At 38.9% G+C, this 12,487-nt stretch overlaps 1 protein-coding gene across 12 annotated transcripts in view; it reads right to left on the minus strand.

Annotated features, from left to right (window-relative positions):
- LOC129732556 (suppressor of lurcher protein 1) overlaps window positions 1-12,487 on the minus strand; it is a 172,231-nt gene that overhangs the window by 34,239 nt on the left and 125,505 nt on the right. The gene's annotated exons all lie outside the window — the stretch shown is intronic.

A 12,487-nucleotide genomic window follows, 5' to 3' on the forward strand; every position in this document is an offset into this window, starting at 1 on the left:
CTTGTTCGAGCTCGTCTTGTCACCTCGTTTCAATCGGGTTGTTATTGAGAACCAGTTTCACTGGATCACCGTAGCCATTTGGACGATAAATAGTTCTCCTATCAGCTGATGAAACTCGTGGTTCGTCTGCCTGCACCACGATTCATAGCAGATAGTACACAGCAGTTTTCGTTCGAAAATCTCAAAGGCGTATTGGTCCTCCACGATGATGGTACAAGTTTCGTAGTCATAGAGGAGTAACGGTCTAATCAGTATTTTATAGATAGTCCTCTTCCTCTGCTGGTGTCGTTGTCAGCAGTCACTAATGATCCAAGGTTAATGAACTTCTCGATTTCATCACAGGTAGTATTCATTCGTGGCGATAGTTTGATACTGTCTTCCCTAGAACCACTTTTTCACATGTGCTTAGTCTTCGAAGCGTTTATGGCCAGTCCAATTCTTCAGTCAGATGTACATCTCCATCATTTACGGGGATGGAGGTTCGTAAGGGTTCGTGCAACGATGTCGATGTCGTCGGCGAAGCCAGAGAGCTAAATGAACCTCCTGAATATCGCATCACTCGTGTCGATACACGTCCTTTGTATTACACGGTACTACTTTCTCTTCCCAAATCATGGCGAAAAACCAGTGTTGCGCCATACACTGCTTCGGCACCGTATTCCAACAACTGGGAAGTTAGTAAACTCCAGCAGCTTTGTTGTTCTTCAGCCGACTAAGCTTCTCTTCATCTACTAAAAGGTTAGGGGCTGGGGTTCTATCGTCATCTGCGCATAGTTTGTGGAGAAAATAGCACCCAGAAAATCGCCAAGGTGCAAGCAAAATATTTTATTTTCATAATGTAAATTTATTTGTTACTTTTGTCGCTGTAGTTGCCCTTAAAGTTTTTATTTAGCTAGAGTGATAAATTAAATGTTCAGCAAAGCTATAAATTGTATCCCAAGTTCTTGCAGTTTTAGTGATTTTGACGGCATTTAAAAAAAAATCTCAAGGAACCTTGTAACCCAAATGGCGTATCTTCTAGTAAGGTACGCAGTTTTGGTAAGGTAGGGTGCTTATCTCAAATAGCCGAAAATATTGTGGTTTTAGTGATTTTGACAATTTTTGGAAAAATAAAATCGTCGCTTTACCACATTTGGCGCACTTGACTTATACATAGGGTGGCTTACCGGTAAAACAAAAACCGGTAAAACCGATATTTTTTACCGAAATACCGGTATTGGAGAGGCGAAAAAACCGGTATTTTCGGTATTATTCTTTAAATTGAAAAAAAAAAGCGTCACAATATTCATAAATCATTGTTAGGCTAATGAATGCTACTCACTTAGGTAGGCGTTACAAATCACATGATGATGTATACAGGGTGTAAGGTAGCTTACTTTCAATCAAATCCTTTAAGGGGTGATTGAGGACCCTATTTGATGAAAAAAATCCTTCTGCGCATATGGTCAAAATTTAACTACTGAAGAGTTATTCTCTTTTTCTAGTTTTCGGTTATGTTCATCTCAACGAGGTGTATCACAGGAAGTATGATAGCTAGCTCAGTTATGTTGGTTCTTTTGGAGAGCTGAAAAAAATTTCGTAAGCAATAGTGTCTCAAAAATTCACAATTTTCTGCTCGTTAAAGGCAAACATAACCGAAAACTGAAAATAGTGAATAACTCTGCAGTAGTTGAATTTTGGCCATATGTGTAGAAGGATTTTTTTTTCTTATCAAATATGGTCCTCTATCGCCCCTTAAAGGATTTTATGTGAGCTCCCTAACATCCTGTATAATAAATACATTTAGACAGATGCAACATTAAATATTAATTAACCCTTGCTTATGTATCAATTTTTGTTATTTTCTAACAATCTGCTCGGATTCAGACGATGTGTTTGTGTGTATCGATAATATGTCAAAAAACTTCATATCAATAAAGCAACACATTCATTGTTTAAGTATAACAGCTAATCTCTTCACACATTCATACTCACAGAGGCAACGCGTGGGTTTGAAACCTACCAGTTTAACTACAAATTATGAAAATCAAGGTTTGAGGCAGTAATCACAATCATGTCAGCAAAAATACGCAAGTCATTATTCATTTTGTGCTATTTAAAAATAATAAATAAATATAAAGAAATAAATAAAATTTGGATTAGGAATTTATTTTTGTTGATACAAAGTGTTCGCAGGATGAAATAATCAACCAATGAAGAATTTCATCCTAAAAATTACTGCTCCTTGAAAAAGTGAAATTTAAATAGCTGTAGCCTGTAGCATGGTCAAAGCTTCGTCGCCCGTATCGCATCGGGCTTTTATTAGCATCTAGCTGAATGTATCCGGCCTTACTCGTGTAAAAGTTTCTGCTTTTTCTATCATTTTCTATCATTTTCTATATTTTTATATATTTTTTACCAACCTCTCATTTCAAATATTTTTTTTTTTCTATTTCAGTTACAAACTTGTTCATATGCCACATTTTTCGTTTCTCCATCAGGAGCTAAAGTTAATAAAATAATTATAATAATAAATAATTTGGACGAACTGTTTAAAGAGCATCGAGCAGAATAAAGAAGTATTTACCTTCGATTTAATCGGATTCGTGAAATTCAGTAAATTCTGGTCTGATCGTGATTTCTTTTTTTTACTTCATTTATATACTCTTCTCAACAGTTTCAAATATTATTTTTCTACGAATTTTAAAGTTATCACTAATTTGAAACTATGCTTTGCGATGCGAAAGAAAGTTAAAATAAAAATCTGCATGTTTTTTTGTTATTACATGAGTTTTGGAATTATGTTCTTCGTAATAATATCACTAGATTCATTCATTGGAGTTTTTCAAACACTGTCATCCAGTGTTGTATCTGGATCGTATGCCACAAGAGATCAAAACAATGGTCGCAGAGGTCCTTATCTTACAAAAAAAAAATCTGGATCGTAATGGAGCATAGATACTCATAAATGCAGAAACATAATCATGCAGCGACACGTCCATACATAGATGCAACCTCCATACTCAACGGACTGTTTTTAATGATTCTGTATCTGATCCCGTGGAGAATGATCTTGGAGTTCCACAGGGAAGTGTATTAGGGCCCCTTTTGTTTATTATATATATAAATGACATGCGGCGAGTTTTACGTTTTTGTGACATAAATCTTTTTGCCGATGACACCGTGTTGTTCATTGCAGCTAAAAATTTAGAAGAAGCTGTTTCACACTTGAATGAAAATTTACGTTCTCTAAGCAGATGGCTGAAGTATAAGCAATTGAAATTGAATATTGATAAAACGAAATTTATGATTTTCTCGCGCACCGTGGTAAATGACGATGTCTCTGTTATAATAGATGATGAGACAATTGGTCGCGTTCGGGAGATTAAATATCTTGGCGTGATTATTGATGACAACCTTAAGTTCAACGCTCACATTGACAATGTCATCAAGAAAATTGCCAAGAAGTATAGAATATTATGCCGTTTGAAAAACGAATTAACAATTAGTAGTAAAATACAGCTATACAAGTCAATCATCTCGCCCCATTTGGATTTTTGCCCTACCTTTTTGTATTTGACAAATAACACACAATTATTGAGGTTACAGCGTTTGCAGAATAGAATAGTGCGTTTGATTTTAAATTGTGATAGATTAACTTCCACTGCTTTTATGTTGGACGCTTTGCAATGGTTATCCGTGAAGCAACGAATTGTTTATTTGTCTATGGTGTTCATTTTTAAAATAATTAATGGTTTGCTACCTCAATATTTGTGTGATCGAATTTGAAAGAGGAAGAGATTTTCATAGATATAACACTAGAAACGCGGATGAAATAAGAACACCTTTCGTTTTAACCAGAGCTTCACAGAATTCATTATTTTATAAAGGTATAAATTTTTTCAATTCGATGCCAAGACATGTTAAACGTGCACCAACACTTGAAGAGTTCAAGAGACAATGTATTTCACACGTGAAAGTTTCTGTTGTACAGAACGAAATTTAAAAGCTTTTAACAATGACGAGGGTTTATATGACGAAGTTTAAACAACGGATTTATTTTGGATGAAATATTTATTTTTGAAACCTATTTATTTATTGATTGTTTAATTGAAGCCTGTAACTGACGAAGTTTTTTACGAACGGATATGATTGTGTTGTAAAATTTTATTTATATTTTATATTGGATCTTTTTTAACATATAATGACAAAACTACTGTGTTCGTCGCGGTGGTGATGATGGATTTTTTTTCCTTTATGTTGTTGTAGCTTAAAAAAAATAAAAGAAAGTGACTACATAAGTTTGAGCCTAGCGCGGAAGTCAGATATAAATGGATTCTTTTACAATTGAAACTTAAATTGTTATTTGAATGCTTAGAGAATATACATGAAGTAGTTGTGGTTAGTCTGACTGAAGGTCATGAAAACCCTGTACTGGCCTTGTGTAGCTCTACAGCAATTCACGTCTTTACCGATGTGAATCAAGTAAACAGTTTTTGAAGAAGTTCATACAGTAATCACCCGATTATACCTGTACCTGATTTTATCTGCCCTCGATTTTATCACATTTTTCACCCGATTTCATCATTATAAAACATTTCATTAAAAAAATGTCAGGGTGAACTTATTTTCTATTACGCTTCAATATTTAAGATATTTTTCATAATTCTGTGTATCATTCTGGATGCAGTTTACATTAAAAATTCAACCGATGCACAATGTTACATTTTGCTGTTATCGTGCGAATAATTGAATAGTGATACAAATGTTTATTATAACGGTATAATATGTTCAGAGAAGTTTCAAAATATTTGAAAACGCATCTTTTGATGTAGAAAGCTGGGTGATCAATCCTCCTAAAAGTGAGATAGAATATTTACTTTTTCATTAGATAAAGATAGACGCTTGGTGCCTTAGGCAAAGTATTAGGTGATCTCAAAACAAGAAACTTTACAGAAAACATCATGTTTCTATCTCTTACATATTGCAAGCAACATAAAGTTTTCTATGAGAAGGCATTAAAAAACGTTATTTACATTTTAAGATTTTCCAGGTTGCAATATGTGAGAGATATCGGCAAAGTTTAGTGTTGTGAGAACATCTAATATTTTGCTTATGGTACTGCGCTACAAAAAAGCAAGTAATTCATTTTACCAATTCAAACAAAAACATGAACGAATAAAAAACTTAATTGTAATTTATTTGCAACTTTATATCGATTTTTTTAGGTTTTTTATTTTTTTAGGTTTGTTCAGAAAAGTTTTAGGCAACTGAATTATCTATCTAAAAAAATGTTTTAAAAAAATAGTGATGATCGATTTTTTTTAGTCACTTTTTGTTTTTGAAATTTTTTTTTCAGTATCGGATCTCAAATTGAATTTTTTAAATATTTTTTATAAAAGCTCAGACAGTTTTCTCAAGTTCATCCCTTGACAACTTTTCTCCATTTTTTGTCATTATTCAGACATATCGATTTATGAAAAAACAACTGCAGCTTTTTCATATGTTTGTACAGATAAATTTTCCAAAAAAAAAATAAAATCGCTGATTTTACGTATTTGGTTACTGATTTAACATCTTCAATAAAAAAAATAAAATTTTAAAAATTTCCCGATTTTATCACTTTCCCTATTTTATCACGCCAAAAATCATCAGGGTGAGATATAATCGTGTGATCACTGTATATGGCAATGGAATCAGTTCGTTTTTTGTATAACTGATTGAAATTGTGATTACATTGATTATCTATAGATAAATCGTCCAGCTCAAACCTTTGTAGGGGTATGTGGCGGGACCATCATCATCATTATCATCATCATCATCATCATCATCATCATCATCAACCTGAGACGCTAAGCAAAAAATAAATTTCAAAATTAAATTTATGTAGGTAACGTCTTCGGCAGTGGCTTACTTCGGCAGGTTTTTGCATAAGACTGCAGCAGAAAACCGGCCGAGGAAAACCACTTCGGGAGACGTTCGACACCCTTTAATTATTTTTTAGTTTTATTTCTAAATAGTACAGAGTTTTTTTTTCGAAGACAATCATCATTACTTCTCGAAACTATGATTTTAAGAATTTTGCAGCTGAAAAAGTAGGTTTAAAGACCATGAGTCACCCCTGGTTTGTATTAATCTGAAAAAATAAAAATACCGGTTTTTACCGGTTTTACCGGTTTTTATTTTTATGAATACCGAAATACCGGTTTTTCGAAAAGTCGGTAATACCGACCACCCTACTTATACATTAAATTAAAGCTCTTGAGTTACTTCTCCAAAATCTATATCCAGATATTTTTTCTAGAAGACCCTGAAAATAAACAATATTTAAAAGGAAAATGCTTTTTTTTCTCTTTATGTTATCCCTTTGCCATATATTGTGACCATGCGTTTTGAAGTACTATTAGTGTAGGATAATAACACAAATTTTTAGAAATATCTATCAAGTCTAGCTGGAGTTATTGCACTTTTTGTGATTTGGACGTTTTTGTACATATCATCTTTGAGGGCCGTTTTACCCCACTTAACCTCAATGAAAAAAATAAAATTTTGCAAAACCTCCTACCTTGAATTGGCAAACAAACGCTGAAAATTTTTGCCCATTCGGAGAACATTAAAACAACGTCCCTCGGAAAGGTGGTTGCGCCTCTGGCGTACTTGTTCTTCTTCTTCATGAAATTACGACCCACCAGAGGAGCATCAATTTTTGCAACAATCGTGATTTTCACATTCTTCATTACATTATTGAACGATAATTTCGACTACGTGCACCCCCACCAGCTGCAAATCACTGTCTGTTAGTTTCCAACTACTGATTTGAGTTTCTTCTGATAACGCCGATAACTGCAAAATAAAGCGCTGCCTCGGAACGCACAAATAAACTAATTTGTGAGGTTATTTTCCAGTTTGTCACCAAAGCTGCAGTTGGCCGATAAATGTTATATTCTCTAAAAATTGTTTCCGGTACGCTTGGATCACGCAGTAGCCACTTAATATTTGGTGAAGGTTACGAGAAACCAATGACAGCGAAGTGATGAGGAAGGTTTGTATACTTAGTGGAGAAAGTTTCATCAAATTCAGTAGAGTCAGTAGATCAAAAGTTTCGAAGTGCCGACCGGGATACGAGTAACCTTAGCGGAGATCGGGTAACCAACCCCCGGAAACTATGGTCGTATACTGACTGGGAAGGGGGATCGTACGTGGCTGTGTTCCCATGTTGAGGGCGGCGTACAACAGCGTCGGACCCGGAGCGGGCGGCTGAATTACGAAACGCGGTGCCTCGCCAGCTATATTTAAGAGGCAGACTAGGTATCGCAGCCCTAGTAAGGCAGCATACCGAAGGTAAAATACTACGAACACTCCAGATATAAATACGGAACGGAATAATTGGCATGGACCTAGGGGTACGAAAAAGGAACAACGATTATTGGAAACTCGGTACTTGGAATGTAAGGACTCTACTCTAACCGGCACGTGCAGGTATCCTGGCTAGAGAGCTGCAAAAGGTGAATGTGGAGGATGCTGGCATACAGGAGGTGAGGTGACCGAAAGCGGGAGAACGCGAATTCCGGGCAGTACATCCTATTGCGGGCACTTCATTCAAGTACCACATCTACTACAGTGGCGGCGTGAAAGCAGAAAGGGGAGTCGGTTTCGTGCTCATAGGGAAACAGATGAAGCGTGTCATTAGATGGAGGCCGATCAGTGACCGTATATGCGTGTTGAGAATCGAGGGCAAATATTTCAACTACAGCCTGATAAATGTGTACGCACCGACCAAAGATAAACCAGATGGGGAGAAGGAGGAGTTCTATGACTCCTGGAAAAAACGTATAATGACTGCGCAGGACACGACACAAAAATCGTCAACTGGGATGCAAATGTGCAAGTCGGGTTGGAGAACTTCTTCCGCCCCGTGGTTGGTAGAGAAAGCCTCCACTCTACTACGAACAACAACGACCTGAAGGCTTATTAATTTCGCTGCAGCTAGGGGGATGGCTATCTGTAGCACTCATTTTGCACGCCGGAATATACGTAAACACACCTGAAGACACCCAAATGGAGAGGCCTGCTCCCAGATCGACCATGTTCTGATTGATGGTCGACACTTTTCAGATGTTACAGACGTGAGGTCGTTTAGAGGACCAAACGTTGGTGCTTATTACGGGAGTCACTTCACGGTGAAATATATTTTACTTTCACGCTCACTTCACTTCTTTAGACCTATTCCCGATTCCACCTCAGGTGAGGTGACAAAAATCACCTCCGTGGAGTGAGATTGACGGTGAAGTGAAATTGAGAATAGGACAAGTGGAATGAGATAGTTTCCCAGCTCAAAAATCTCTAAGTCCCAGAAAGTCGTTTTTTCCGTTTTTTTAGATAACACCAGATGCTCTGCTTTTCTAAGACATTCGGCATAAAAAAATAATGTTTTTTTCGGAATCGAAAATTTCCTGAACCAGTTTGCATTTTTTTTTTCAAAATTTGACCGCTTTAAGGCACGGATCAAATTCTGATTCGTTTCGTTACTGAAGAATAAATCCAATATTTACCATTAGATCACAAATCAATCAACTTTAAGACTTATGGCATCTTCGTGGAATCATTTCACCGTTCAAAATGATCGTGAAATAATTCCACGCGAAACGTCACTTTTTTCGTTCTCACTGCACTGATATGACACCCATAATAACCCAGATTCCGCGGCAGATGTCGACGTTTGCGACGTTTTTCTCACTTACGTGAGTCCCGTAATAAGATTTTGTTCACTTCACTCTGATTTCACCGTGAAGTGACTCCCGTAATAAGCACCGTTGACTCGGATCATTATCTCGTGGTATCAAAGATTCGCGCCCGCTTGGCCAACGTGTTAAAATCCAGGACGACAAGGAGGATACAGTTGAACAACGAGAGAAGTGACTACAGAGTACCTGCGGAAGGTTTATGAGCGGACCGAGGATCAAGTTGGAGTTGCCTAAATGAACAGTGGAGGCATAACCACAGTGCAACCAGCACCACAGCGGGAGAAGTGTTGGGTACATCTGCGACAGTCATGTCCAATGAGTGGTTTGCCAGCGAGCGACAGATGACGCCAGAGTTCACATGTTAGCCACGGCTGTGACTCATTAGAGCGAAGGAAGATACCGGGAAGCTAGAGCTGCTGAAAAACATACTTCATCGCCGGAAGAAACGACAGCATTGGGAGCGGATTCCTGCGGAGGCTCCTCTAGGCACGATGCGAGAAGCTTCTACAAGAAGATAAATGGAATCAGGAACCGGAACGTGTCAGCCCCTGTCATGTGCAACGATAGGGAGGGGAACCAGATTACCGATAGAACGGAAGTGGCTAGGCGTTGGAAGGAACACTTTAGTGTGCTGTTGAATGGTGAAGAAAACAGCGCAGTCGAAAGGAGCAGGATGGTGAGATGGCAAAGCTGTGGACCCGCCATGCATGGACGAGTTTAAGAAAGCAGCGAAAGAGCTGAGGAACTGCAAGGCAGCTGGTAAGGACGGCATTCCAGCCGAACTTTTTGAAGTCGGGAGCGAACCGCTGTACTGTGCTTTACACCGGATCATGCTGAGAGTGTGGTCCGATGAAGAAAGGCCACCGTCTGCACTGTAGTAGTTATCGGGGCATAACCCTTCTCAACACCGTTTACAAGATTCTCTACCGTATTCTGTTTCATAGACTGAGGCTGTTGTCGGAGACCTTTGTTGGCGATACCCAATGTGGTTTTCGACCAAATGTTTACCCTGCGTCAGATCCTCGATGAATTTCGAGAATTTAACCTGAAGACGCACCATCTGTTCATTGACTTCAAGGCAGCGTACGATACAGTAAAGAGAAATGAGTTATGGCGAATTATGGTCGAACATGGTTTCCCAACAAATCTAATTAGGCTGATATGTGCCACCCTTGAAGGTTCTACATCATGCGTCAGGATAGCCGGTGAGACATCGGACTCCCCCGTGACGTAAGATGGTTTGAAGCAGGGAGACGGGTTTTCAAACTTATGGTTCAACATCGCATTGGAGGGTGCTATACGGAGGGCCGGCGTGCAAAGAAGCGGCACCATCATTACGAAGTCTCATATTCTAGGTTTTGAGGACGATATCGACATCGATGGTATCAACCGTAAAGCAGTGGAAGAGGCCTTCGGATCTCTCAGGAGGGAAGCTGCGAGAGTAGGGCTCATCATTAACTCTGCCCAAACGAAATACATGGTGGCTGGTAGCAAGCGTGGTAGTCCGACGGATGTTGGTGCTGAGGTGGTGTTTGATGGGGAAACTTTTGAAGTAGACGACGAATTTATTTACCTGGGTACACTAGTGACATGTGACAACGAGGTTAGCCGTAAGATGAAAAGGCGGATAGCAGCTGCAAACAGGGCCTTCTACGGATTGCGTAACCAGCTGAGATCTCGTAGTCTGCAAACTCGTACTAAACTTGCACTTTACAAAACACTAATTCTTCCAGTGGCCCTCTATGGTCATGAAGCATGCACGTTGAAAGAGGCCGATCGGCGAGCTTTTGGTGTTCTTGAGCATAGGGTTTTGCGTTCAATCCTTGACGGCAAACTAGAAAATGGTATTTGGCGCAGGCGCATGAACCATGAAGTGTACCAAGTGTACAAATCGGTGGATATAGTTAAGCGGATAAAAAACACGGCAGGTTGCAGTGGGCTGGGCATGTAGCTAGAATGCCGGAAGAACGACCAGCGAAGACTATATTTAGCAGAAATCCCGATAGAGGTCGTCGACTTCGAGGTAGGCCTCGCACTCGTTGGATGTTTGCTGTCGACGAGGATGCCCGCGAAATAGGTGTTAGGGGAGATTGGAGGATAGCAGCCCAAGACCGAGTGACATGGCGACGTATTCTGGATTCGGCATTGGATCGATAATAATCGGTCTGTCGCCGTAAAAGTAAAGTAAGTAAGTAAGATCAAAAGTTTTCGGCGATGGAACGTAAAAGATGGGAAAAATTTTTGCACACTTACGTTGAAAAATCGACGTGGTCAGATTTAAAAGTTGCGAAGTTCCTCATATTCCTCAAATCAACCGTAAACAGCGTGCTGAAACGATTCAATGAAACCCTAACGCTGAATCGCGCTGATCACAGCAACCGCAGAAGTGGAACGATTGCCAAGCATTGAAAGTCTGCATAGCAGTTCAGACGAACCCTGGGATCACCCTGAGCGATTCTGCTAAGAAGTTCTTGGCACTGTACAGCACTGTTCGATGAATCTGTCGGAGTAAAGGCCTGCGGTCGTTTCACGCCAGCAAGCACCCCAACAGGACCCTCAAGCAGAATCTCGTTGCAAAACGCCAGGCTTGACCAAATTCGACGGCTGCATTTTGATGGACGATGAGACATAAACGGATTTCATGCAGGACATAAACTATATTTGTCCAAGCGCAAGGGTGATGTCGCCAAGCGGTTGCAATTTGTGTTTGGTGACAAGTTGGTGTGGCAGGGGATCTGCAGCTGTGGCAAAAAAAAACAAGGTTTGCATCATCGGATCAACCATGAATGATCAGGTGTACAGTGCCTCCAGAAGCAGATTTCGCCATTCATCCTATAACATGACGGCCCGGTGAAGTTTTAGCCTGACTTGACCAGCTCCCACTACAGCCGAGAAGTCATGGATTTGTACAAGGCAAATAAAATTGATCGAAAAAGCTATCAGTTGCCCAGATTTTCGTCCAAGTGAAAAATATAGAGCGATAATCAAGAGCAAGTTGAAAAGAGTGACAAAACGATAAAAAACGCAACAGATTTTCATAGATTGTGTAAAAAAGTTTTACATAGATTGTGTGAAAAGTGTGTGAATTCATCCTCAAATTCAAAATCAGACGAATATTTTTTCTGTATTTTTCCTTTAAAGTTCCATAAATTTGCTCATTTACTCATTCTTTTCACACAATCCTCGTAGCCTTTTTGTAATGTCACCCAGTCACGTTACACCACTGACCTTCAGTGGACAAACAGAGCAGATAAGTTCAATGAAATGATGGAGCAGTTGAGAGAAAAGTTCAATTTATCTGCTGCCAAAAGATGATCAAATTTTATCAGTGTTATCAAAACCTTGGTTAGTGGATTTGTTGTGCCAGAATATATGCTGGAGGAAATGTAGCAATTAGTTAATGAGCAGGGAATTATCTGCACCAGAAAGGCCAAAAGTTGTAACTCAATTAGTGAAGCAGATAGGAAAGTTGTTACTCATTTGTAGAATTAATTTGTGACAAGACACTAGTATACCAGGGATGAACGAAATTGATTTTGAGCTTAGGAACGAATAAAAAGAAAGAGTTCGGAAACGTCTTTTGATGATTTTACTTAAAGAGGCGTTTCTGATTTTTTTTAAAGTCTGATTTCAAATATTCTATACTAAGATCGAAACATTGTGAATTAATGGATGGTCCAATTCAAGTAAATGGTAAATTTTTGATCAAAAGCTTAAGCATGGTGCTTTTCGCTTCTTCACACGGTAAAGGACCTTGTGATGCG

The sequence above is a fragment of the Wyeomyia smithii genome, chromosome 1, assembly GCF_029784165.1.
Source record: "Wyeomyia smithii strain HCP4-BCI-WySm-NY-G18 chromosome 1, ASM2978416v1, whole genome shotgun sequence".
Classification (NCBI taxonomy): Eukaryota; Metazoa; Arthropoda; class Insecta; order Diptera; family Culicidae; genus Wyeomyia; species Wyeomyia smithii.